Raw genomic sequence first — 10,353 nt, 5'->3', positions numbered from 1 at the left:
CCACCTCCTTATCCCTGTCAGTTGCAGATTTCCATCCATTTTTATGGCCATCTAGCCATCTCTCCTATCTCTCCCCATATCTGATCCTGAACCTCCCCATTCCCCTCTCCATGCCCCCTCCCTCCCACTTCCTTCCATTCATCTGCCTCTTAAGACTACTTTATTCTCCCTTCTAAGTAAGATTCAAACTTTCTTGCTTGGGCCTTCCTTCTTGTTTAGCTACTTTGGGTCTGTATAGTATAGCATAGTACCTATGTTTTATGGCTAATATCTACTTGTAAGTGAGTATATACTATGCATGTCTTTCTGGGTCTGGGTTACCTCACTCAGGATGATATTCTCAAGTTCCATCCATTTGCTGGCAAAATTCATGATGTCCTTGTTTTTAATAGCTGAATAGTATTCCATTGTGTAGATGTACCATATTTTTTTTAGCCATTCTTCAACTGAGGGACATCTAGGTTGCTTCCAGGTTCTATCTATTACAAATAAAGCTGCTATAAACATAGTTGAGCAAGTGTCTTTGTGGGATATTGGAGAATATTTAGGGTGTTATATAACAGGAGGGGTATAGCTGGGTCTTGAGGAGGACTATTCCCAGTTTTCTGAGAAACTACCAAATTGACTTCCACAGTAGACATCACTAACTTCATTGCACCCCTACCAGCAATGAAGGAGTGTTCCCCGTGCTCCACATCCTTGACAGCATGTGCTATCTCTTGAGTTTTGATCTTAGCCATTCTGATTGGTGTGAGGTGGAACCTCAGAGATGTTTTGATTTGCATTTCCCTGATGACTAGGGACTTTGAAGATTTCTTTAAGTGCTTCTTGACCATTCTAAATTCCTCTATCAAGAATTCTCTGTTTAGTTCTGTACCCCATTTTAATTAAATTAGGTTATTTGGGTTGTTGGTGCCTAACTTCTTTGTAAATTTTGGATATTAGCCCTGTGTCAGATGTAGGGTTGGTGAAGATCCTTTCCCAACCTGTAGGCTGCAGATTTGTCCTATTGACAGTGAAGGATAACATTTATTTGGGGCTGGGTTACAGCGTCTGAGGTTCAGTCCATTATCATCATGGCAGGAAGCATGGCAGCATATATGCAGGCATGATGCTGGAGAAAGAGCTGAGAATTCTACACCTTGTTCCAAAGGCAAACAGAAGACTGACTTCCAGGCAGATGGGAGGAGGGTCTCAAAGCCCATACCCACAGTGACACATTTCCTCCAACAAGGTCACACCCCCTAATAACGCCACTCCCTGAGCCAAGCATATTCAAACCAATACACCATCCAACAAAAGAACATATATTGCTTTCACACATCAATGAACAAAGCAAGAAAATTATATCATGTGTCATAAGGAATAAATAATACTCAACAAATTTAAAAGAGTTGAAATCAAGCCCAGCAGGATGGAACATGCCTGCAATTCAAGCTCTTAGGAAGTAAAAGCAGGAAGTTCAAAGTCATTAATCAGCTACACACCAAATTCGAGCCAGTCTGGGCTTCAAACAGAAATAGGTTCAAACAGACACAAAGCAAAAACAAATAACTAGAAAACAGTAGAAAGTGAGAGAAAGGTAGTTGGGGGGAGGGGGACAAAGAAAGGATGAAAGAAAAATGGGAAGGAAGGAACAAAGGGAGAGTAGAAAGAAGGGAGGAAGGAAGGAAGGGAAAAAGAGAGAGTTAAGGACGAGCAAAATGGCTGAGCTGAAAAATGTACTCATAGCCAACTTGAGACCCCTCCCATGGGCAAGCACCAATCCCTAACACTAATCATGATCCTCTGTTATCCTGCTGCAGACAGGAGCATGTTGTTCTCTGAGAGGCTCCACCCAGCAGCTGACTCAGACAGATACAGACACCCACAGCCAAACAGTGGAGGGAGCTTGGGGACTCTTATGGAAGAACAGGAGGAAGGATTGTGGGTCCCAAAGGAGATAGGAACTCCACAGGAAGATCAATAGAGTCAACTAACCTGGACCCTTAGGGGCTCTCAGAGTCTGAACCACCAACCAAAGAACATACATAGACTGGACCTAGGCCTCCCTGCACACATGTAGCAGATGTGTAGCTTAACATTCATGTGGTCCTGAACAACTGAATGGGGTCTATCCCAAAAGCTTTTTCCTGTACGTGGAATATGTTCTTCTAGCTGGGCTACTTTGACTGGCCTCAGTGGGAGAGGAAGCGCCTAGCCTCACAAAGACTTGAAGTGGCAGGGGCCAACCCACCCAGAAGAGAAGAGGAAGAGGGGAGGGGAAGGGGCAAGGATTGTAGATGGGGGGGTGGCGGCTGGGTAGGCAGTGAGCAGGGTGTAAAATGAGGAAGTAAAAAAAGAAAATTAGCTGGGCGGTGGTGGCACAAGCCTTTAATCCCAGCACTTGGGAGGTAGAGGTGGGAGGATTTCTGAGTTCGAGGCCAGCCTGGTCTACAGAGTGAGTTCCAGGACAGCCAGGGCTATACAGAGAAACCCTGTCCCAAAAAAGCCCCCCCCTAAAAATTATAAATCAAAGATCCCTGGGAACAACTGCATGATGTAAACATAGAACCAATTCCCAAAAGTTGTTCTCTGTCATCCTTCTACACATATACTCACACACACACACACACACACACACACACACACACACACACAAAGAGATAAAGAGAATAAATGAATAAATGTAATTTTTAAGACAGAGAAAGTTAAAGTTATACATTGTATTGTCTGACCACAATGGAATCAAACTAGAAATCAAAGGAAGACTTCCTATCTTCCATCCTCAGAAACAAAGAGCACACTTTTAATATTTCATGGGGAAAGAGAGGGGAGGATCTCCTGGGGAACTGTAAAGGACACTGAGCAGAGTGTAAGGAAAAATTCATCCTATCCAAACATGAAGGACGCCACACAGCACTGGGCAAAGGAAAACCCCAGTTCTAAGTGCTCACATTAGAAAAGAGGAAAGGCCGGAAGGTAAGGATGGAGCTGTAACCCCAAGCCTTGAAGAAGAGGGTAACAGCCAAAATAAGCAGCAGGAGCAGCAAAGAAAAGCAAAAATACCAACGAGGGGGGGCGGAGGGTGGGAGAGAGGGTGAGGGAGGGAGGGAAGGAGAAGGGGGAGAGAGGGAGGGAGGGAGGGAGGGAGGGAAGGAGGGAGGGAGGGTGAGAGAGAGAGAACGAGCTCTGGTTCTGCAAAGATCTGTAAAGCAGAAATGACTGGTAAGACTGAGAAAGGGAAAGGACAGAAGACACAAACAGTGAAACAGGAGCTGCCACAGAGCAGGCACACACCAAAAACATAACCAGGAAGCGTAAGAAATGACTCTACACACATACAGTGGATGAGCTATAACAAAAAGGCCAATTTTTTTCACCAACAAAAACCACTACATCACACCCAATATGAAGCATAGACTTTAAATAGTTCATGACCACAAAGGAAAATTTTACAACCCCCAGGCCCAGGTGGTTTTACTAGAGAGTTCTGTGAAACATTTAAATAAGAACAGCAGTTCTAAACAACCTCTCCTTGGAAACAGAAAAGGAATCACTTTCCAAATCACACCAGGAAGCTACCATACCTGGAAACCAAAGCCAAATGAAGACAGTTCAAAACAGAGCAATGTTTTTCATGAATATAAATGCAAAAACATCACTTATTAGCAAAATCAGAGGCGAGAGAGATGAGTCAGTGATTAGGAACACTTGCTGCACAATCATGAGGGCCAGAGTTTGGATCCTAAGCATGCTGGTAACCCCAGCTCTGAAGGGCACAAAAACAAGAATTTCTGAGGACTGCTTGTTTCTGGCCTAGGTGAAAAAACATTAAACCCAGGTTCAGGGAAGAACTTTGCCTCAAAGGAATAGGTAGACAGAGGACATCTGGCCTTGCACAGATGTGCTCATGCACACCTGCGTAACATGTGCACACATGCACACACACACATACTTGGCATATACACATAAATTAGCAAAAAATATTCAACAATATATAAAAAAAAAAATTGTAGGCAAACAAGATGAGTTAGAGGGTAATGCACACTTTCTGCCAAGCCTGACTACCTGTAAGTTTGATCCCTGGGACACACATGGTAGAAGGAAGAAACCAACATCTGAAAGCTGTCCTCTGACCTCTAGGAAAATAATTATGCTACCTGACCAAATGAGGTTTATTTCAGGCAGGGATGCAAGATGAGTTCAATACTCAAAATCAATCATTATAACCACTGTATTAGCAGACTAAAGAAGAACCACCTGGTTATTGCTAATGCAATGCAAGCATCCAACAAAATTCATGATTTTCAAAAGTTATCAGGTGGGGTGGGGCTGGAGACGTACGTAGCTCAGCTGTTAAGAGCACTGGCTGCCTTTTCAGAGGACCTAGGTTTGATTCCCAGCATACAACCATCTTCACCTACAGTATCAGGAGATCTGACCAACATCGTATGGCCTTAGGGGTACCAAGCACACATGTAGTACACAGACATACGGGCAGGCATGACACCCATTCATATAAAACAACAAAATACATTTTTTAAAAAGTTATCAGGAAAGTATGCATACACATGTTATTGCCTCTGTACTATCAGTGTTGGTATATATTTCTAAGTCTTTCCATAACCTAATATATGCCCCCTTTATATATATATCCTAATATGGGTTGGTTTTTATTTGTTTTGTTTTTCTACCAGACAGGATTTCTCTGTGTAACTCTGGCTGTCCTGGAACTCACTCTGTAGACCAGGTTGACCTCGAACTCAGAGATCTACCTGCCTCTGCCTCCCAAGTGTTGGGATTAAAGGCATGCACCACCACTGCCCAGCACAATTGAACATTTCTAAAACACACAACTTTGAACATCTGGAAAGGCAACTGTCGTGAATATGTTTAATGATGTCAGAGGTGAGGGAAATACTATACTGTAGAAAACCCCAGCATGTGGGATTCCACATGTCAGATCAAAGCATCTGACTCTGGAGAGGAGATAGCCACACCTCATCTCCTTTTTAATGACTTCCCTAAATTGCTTAGCTTCTAACCTGTAGCAACCCCAAGGTAGGGTGGGACAATAGGATTAGTTTCCTTACATCCAATATATTTTTTTGTTTTTGTTTTTGATTTTGGTTTTTTTGGTTTTTCAAGACAGGGTTTCTCTGTCTAGTCCTGGCTGTCCTGGAACTCACTCTGTAGACCAGGCTGGCCTCGAACTTAGAAATCCATCTGCCTCTGCCTCCCAAGTACTGGGATTAAAGGTGTGTGCCACCACTGCCCAGCATTTTTTTAAAAGATTTATTTATATTTATTTGTTTATTTATTACATGTAAGTACACTGTAGCTGTCTTCAAACATTCCAGAAGAGGGCGTCAGATCTTGTTACGGATGGTTGTGAGCCACCATGTGGTTGCTGGGATTTGAACCTAGGACCTTCAGAAGAACACTTAACCACTGAGCCATCTCACCAGCCTATATTCTAGTCTAGTACTTTATTCAATCCCTTTACTAGTCTCCTAAGCTCAGAGACTCTTTCCCTGGAGCTCAGTGAGCCTTCCCCTATATAAATGTAAGAATTTCCTTTTACTACAGGTTGCTGGTAGATTGCCACTATATTCTAGTTTCCCCTGATGTGAGCGGCCTGTGCTATATAAAGGCTTTGGTCACCTGAAATCCATATCACCATATCTCTCCAATAAACCTAGAAATAACTTTTAATATTAAAACACTAAGCTGTGTTGGAGAGAGAGATTAGTAGTTAAGAACACTTGCCTGCTCTTCTAGAGGAATCAAGTTCAGTTCCCCTAAGTCAGGCAACTCACAATTGCCTGTGGCTCTACCTCCAGGGGACAGATGTCCTTTTTTGGCCTTTGCAAGCATCTGCACACACATGTACACATGCATACACAAACACATAAATGAAAATAATTTTTTTTTTCAAGACAGGGTTTCTCTGTGTAGCCCTGGCTGTCCTGGAACTCACTCTGTAGACCAGGCTGGCCTCGAACTCAGAAATCCGCCTGCCTCTGCCTCCCAAGTGCTGGGATTAAAGGCGTGTGCCACCACCGCCCAGAAATAAATATTTTTTTTAAAATATACTAAAGTGACTGTGCCAAGAAGAAAAGTCAGGAAGGCCAAGCAAATGTTTTTCTAGGAAGGCATGCGAGGGATAAGTGAGAAGGATATTCTAATGTGGGAACTCAGGAACCGTGGCCAAACAACTGGCCAGAGTTTAGGCATCTCAGAGGAGAGGACGGTAGCTCCCAATGATGGAGGGCATGGGGTAGACCAGTTGGAAGATGACCAGTAATAGAAATTCACAGGGTCTCTGAACTCATATCACTATCCACGAGAGGCTTGGAGGGAACAACTTGACCCAGAATAGAACATGTTCACTTCTTGCAGCTCCCGGGCAGGGTGCCTGAGGGGCATGGATGCTACAGCCCTGGCCCCTTCTTCTTGGTGTAAGATTCCTTCTACCTGTTTGATTTCCTCGGGGCTGTCTATAGTCCTAGGCTCTTTATGCCCAAACCTCTTTCTTTGCCTATCTCCTCCCAAGGTTGGATACAGGAGAGCTGATACTCCTCTCTAGCTGATGTAGCTCACTTGTGTTCATGCCTCGCTGGTGCTCTCTTCATTATCTCTGGCTTGTCTGGTAACAGTTTGGCATCGGCTTCCTAGAGAACCCGAAGTGCCATACAGAGAAACATGGCTCTGCTGGGAAAGGAAGCTGGGTGGTGACATAGCACCTGTTACTACTAGAGCCACCAGCTGTCCCAGAGCTTAAAAAGACAGTCACCATGCCAGGTCACACTTTTTCCTACTGCTTTCTAGTAAAGAATAATTGATGATGTGAAGAGCCCATGCAGGTCTAAAAACCTGCCAAGGGGTAAACCATGCCACTACCCTAGCTAGCCATCAGAGGCTCAGTCAAGTCCCTTCCTCATACGGTTTTCAGCTGTGGAACAGGAAACCTGACTCATACCATCTGCAGCTTTCTGTGTCCATGGGTCAATTTGTTGAAATTTCACCTTTAAGGAATACGTTTGCTACCCCAGCACTCAAGAGGTCGAGGTAAACAGGTCTCTGCAAATCTGAGGCCAGCCCGGTCTACAGAGTACGACAGGGTAAACTTAGAGTGTTGACAAACTCTAACTGGCCTGGAGATCTGGTAACAGATCTTAGACCTCTCTTTACAATATGCTTAGAGCTCTCTGAAAATGTAACTTAAAGATGGGGATCATATAGGGCACATCCCTGGAGGAATAGAGCTCAGTAAAAAAAAAAAAAAAAAAAAAAAAAAAAAAAAAAAAAAAAAAAAGATAGATTGACTAAAATAACTTTTCCTACTTAATAGCATAGATGATGAAAGGATGTAAGTAGAAGGAGCTCAGTATTAGTATTTGCTACTCATTAAAAACACCGCTTTAGATAGTTTCTATCTGTCTGGAGCACTTTAAAACTGCAAATACTGCCAATGTAAAAGCAGGTTGTTATATAATAAATATGTTTGCTTTGGTGGAGACCCTCTTTAGATTCTTTGGAGTTATGGGGCTGATAATAAAAGTAAAATCTGTTCTATTTGTACTTTCTAATTGTGACAGAACTTGTAACCACAGACATGTAATGAAAAATCAAACACATCTGGAGACAAAATGATACAATCTGTACTTCTTGGAAAATCCTGAGTATGGCTTTGTTGTGTGAAATCTGTATAAATAAAGAAGCAACCTGATTGCTAGTCAGTTAGAGCAAGATTCCCCTGGGCATGCTTTTAAAGTCCAGGTCAAAAATACATTGCACCTGGCTTACTCATCCCTGTCAGACTCCTTATCTTCTCTTGGAAATCTGTCAACTGCTGGGGGCTGGGCTCTGACACTATGTAGGCTTGTCTGCCTGGAACTCTTTCTAGATTATGCTGGCCTCGGACTCAGAGATCTGCCTACTTCTACCTCCTGAGTACTGGGATATACCACCACACCCAACCCAGTTTTTTCTTTTTAGACTGATCTCACAACTGTAGTTCAGGATTGTCAAGAACCCTCTGCATCTTCTTATGTCAGCCTCTCAAGTGCTGAGATTAAGGCTTGAGTCACCACACTGAGCTTTACTTAAAGATGTCCCAGCCTTTACTAGAAGACTGGCCAAACTTTTCAACTTGCTCACGTGATATAGGCTACTACATACCATAAGTATGCTTTTTCTACATTCAAGGCACATACCACAGAGAGAGAGAGAGAGAGAGACAAAGACACAGAGAGAGACAGAGACAGAGAGACACACATACACACACACAGAGAGAGAGAGAAAGAGAGAGAAAGAGAGAAAAAGAGAGAGAGAGAGAAAGAGAGAGAAGAAAAGCCTAGTGTTTCTCCATAATTCTAGGAAGTAAACACAATGATTGAGTACTACTCTAAACAAATGTTAGGAAGCAGGGTGGGCTGGGTGGTGGTGGCCCACTCATTTAATCCCAGCACTTGGGAGGCAGAGGCAGGCGGATTTCTGAGTTCGAGGCCAGCCTGGTCTACAGAGTGAGTTCCAGGACAGCCAGGGCTACACAGAGAAACCTTGTCTCGAAAAACCAAAAACCAAAAAAAAAAAAAAAATTCTGTAAAATGTATTGGTCCAGCCAAATTTCTTAGACTGGCACTTCTAGTTATCTGCAGCCTTCTAGGCCTCTGTTTCTCACATTGTCCTCAGTATGCTGACTTTCAGAGCCTTTGACTAAGGGCATATTAGTCACTTAGAATCTCTCAAAGATGCTAGCATGCATCTTCCAACATAGTGAGCAATAAGGATACATAGCCTTGTTTGTCCAGAGCAGAATCACCTTCATTTCAGGGAATGCCATTCCTAACTCCAGTGGTATAGTATGGAGAACGGTGACTGTCAGTCATGGATACTGTCCCCTCACCCATAGCTATGGTGATTGGTCTCTGAAATATCAGAGCAAGCAGAACCATTTCTAAAATGAAACATAAAGGAGAAAGAAGTCCTTTTCTGGTGAGGAAGTCATACAGATGCAAACATGGAGCTGCCACAAGAATGGCACAGAAGTTCAAGGCTGTGTGTCAGGAAAAAGGAATACTAAGACAAACCAGTCTTGGCTGCTTCTAAGTTCCCTAAATCTAGCTCAAACCACCCATTCCATTCTCCGATATGGACCAATGGATTTGTTTTTGCCAGGTATATGTACACACCTGTAATCCCAGAGCGGAGGCTGAAGCATGAGGATCTTGAGTTCAAGTTTAGCTTGGGATGCAAAGCTGAACTAAACCTACTTAAAAAAAAAATAATTTAGGGTTGGAGAATAGCTCAGTGGAGAATTAAGAGCACTGTTGCTTTTGCAAAGGACTCGGGTTCAATTCCCAGCACCCACATGGTGACTCATAACCATTCATAAAGCCAGTTCCAGGGAATGATATCCACCAGTACCAGGCATATAGGCAAACACTTAAGACATAAATTATTTCAAAATTTTTAAAAACCTTTGAAAATATCTTTTCTTATGCATCAGCTACTTCAATTTGGACTTCAGCTACTTAAACCTTAACAGTGTTAACTGTTTGGTGCTTTTAATACACATGAAAATGTTTTTATTTGTGCATGTGCACAGGTGCATATGCATGTGTTGTGTGTGTATGTGTGTGTGTGTGTAGCTAAGAATAGAATCCAGAACCTCTACAGTGCTGGGCCAGTGTTCTATTACTAAGCTGCATCAGCATCTTGATATTTTTATTTTATTTTAACCTCTCCTCTGTGAAAACCAAGGACACATTAATTTTCTTTTCTTTTCTTTTCTTTTCTTTTCTTTCTTTCTTTCTTTCTTTTTTTTTTTTTTTTTTTTTTTTTTTTTTTGGTTTTTCGAGACAGGGTTTCTCTGTATAGCCCTGGCTGTCCTGGAACTCACTCTGTAGACCAGACTGGCCTCGAACTCAGAAATCCACCTACCTCTGCCTCCCAAGTGCTGGGATTAAAGGCGTGTGCCACCACTACCCGGCGAGGACACATTAATTTTAAAATGCCCACAGTAACTATAAGTTTTCTAATTGGCAAAGTTAAGGAGACAAATATTTTAGACATCTGTACACATAGAAATGCACATTATGGCCGGGCAATGGTGGGACATGCCTTTAATCCCAGCACTTGGAAGGCAGAGGTAGGTGGATTTCTGAGTTCGAGGCCAGTCTGGTCTACAGAGTGAGGTCCAAGACATCCGGGGCTACAGAGAAACCCTGTTCTGAAAAAAAAAAAAAAGGAAAAAAAAGAAAAAAAGAAATGCATACTATGGCCTTTTTTGCAAAAGAGTAGATCTGAAAATGCTTATAATCCTATACAGATATCACTTGGAAACATAGTTTTGTATATCATGAT

This window comes from Mastomys coucha, unplaced genomic scaffold (genome assembly GCF_008632895.1).
Source record: "Mastomys coucha isolate ucsf_1 unplaced genomic scaffold, UCSF_Mcou_1 pScaffold6, whole genome shotgun sequence".
Classification (NCBI taxonomy): Eukaryota; Metazoa; Chordata; class Mammalia; order Rodentia; family Muridae; genus Mastomys; species Mastomys coucha.
The sequence above is the reverse complement of the archived record's forward strand: the minus strand, read 5'-3'. Positions refer to the sequence as shown.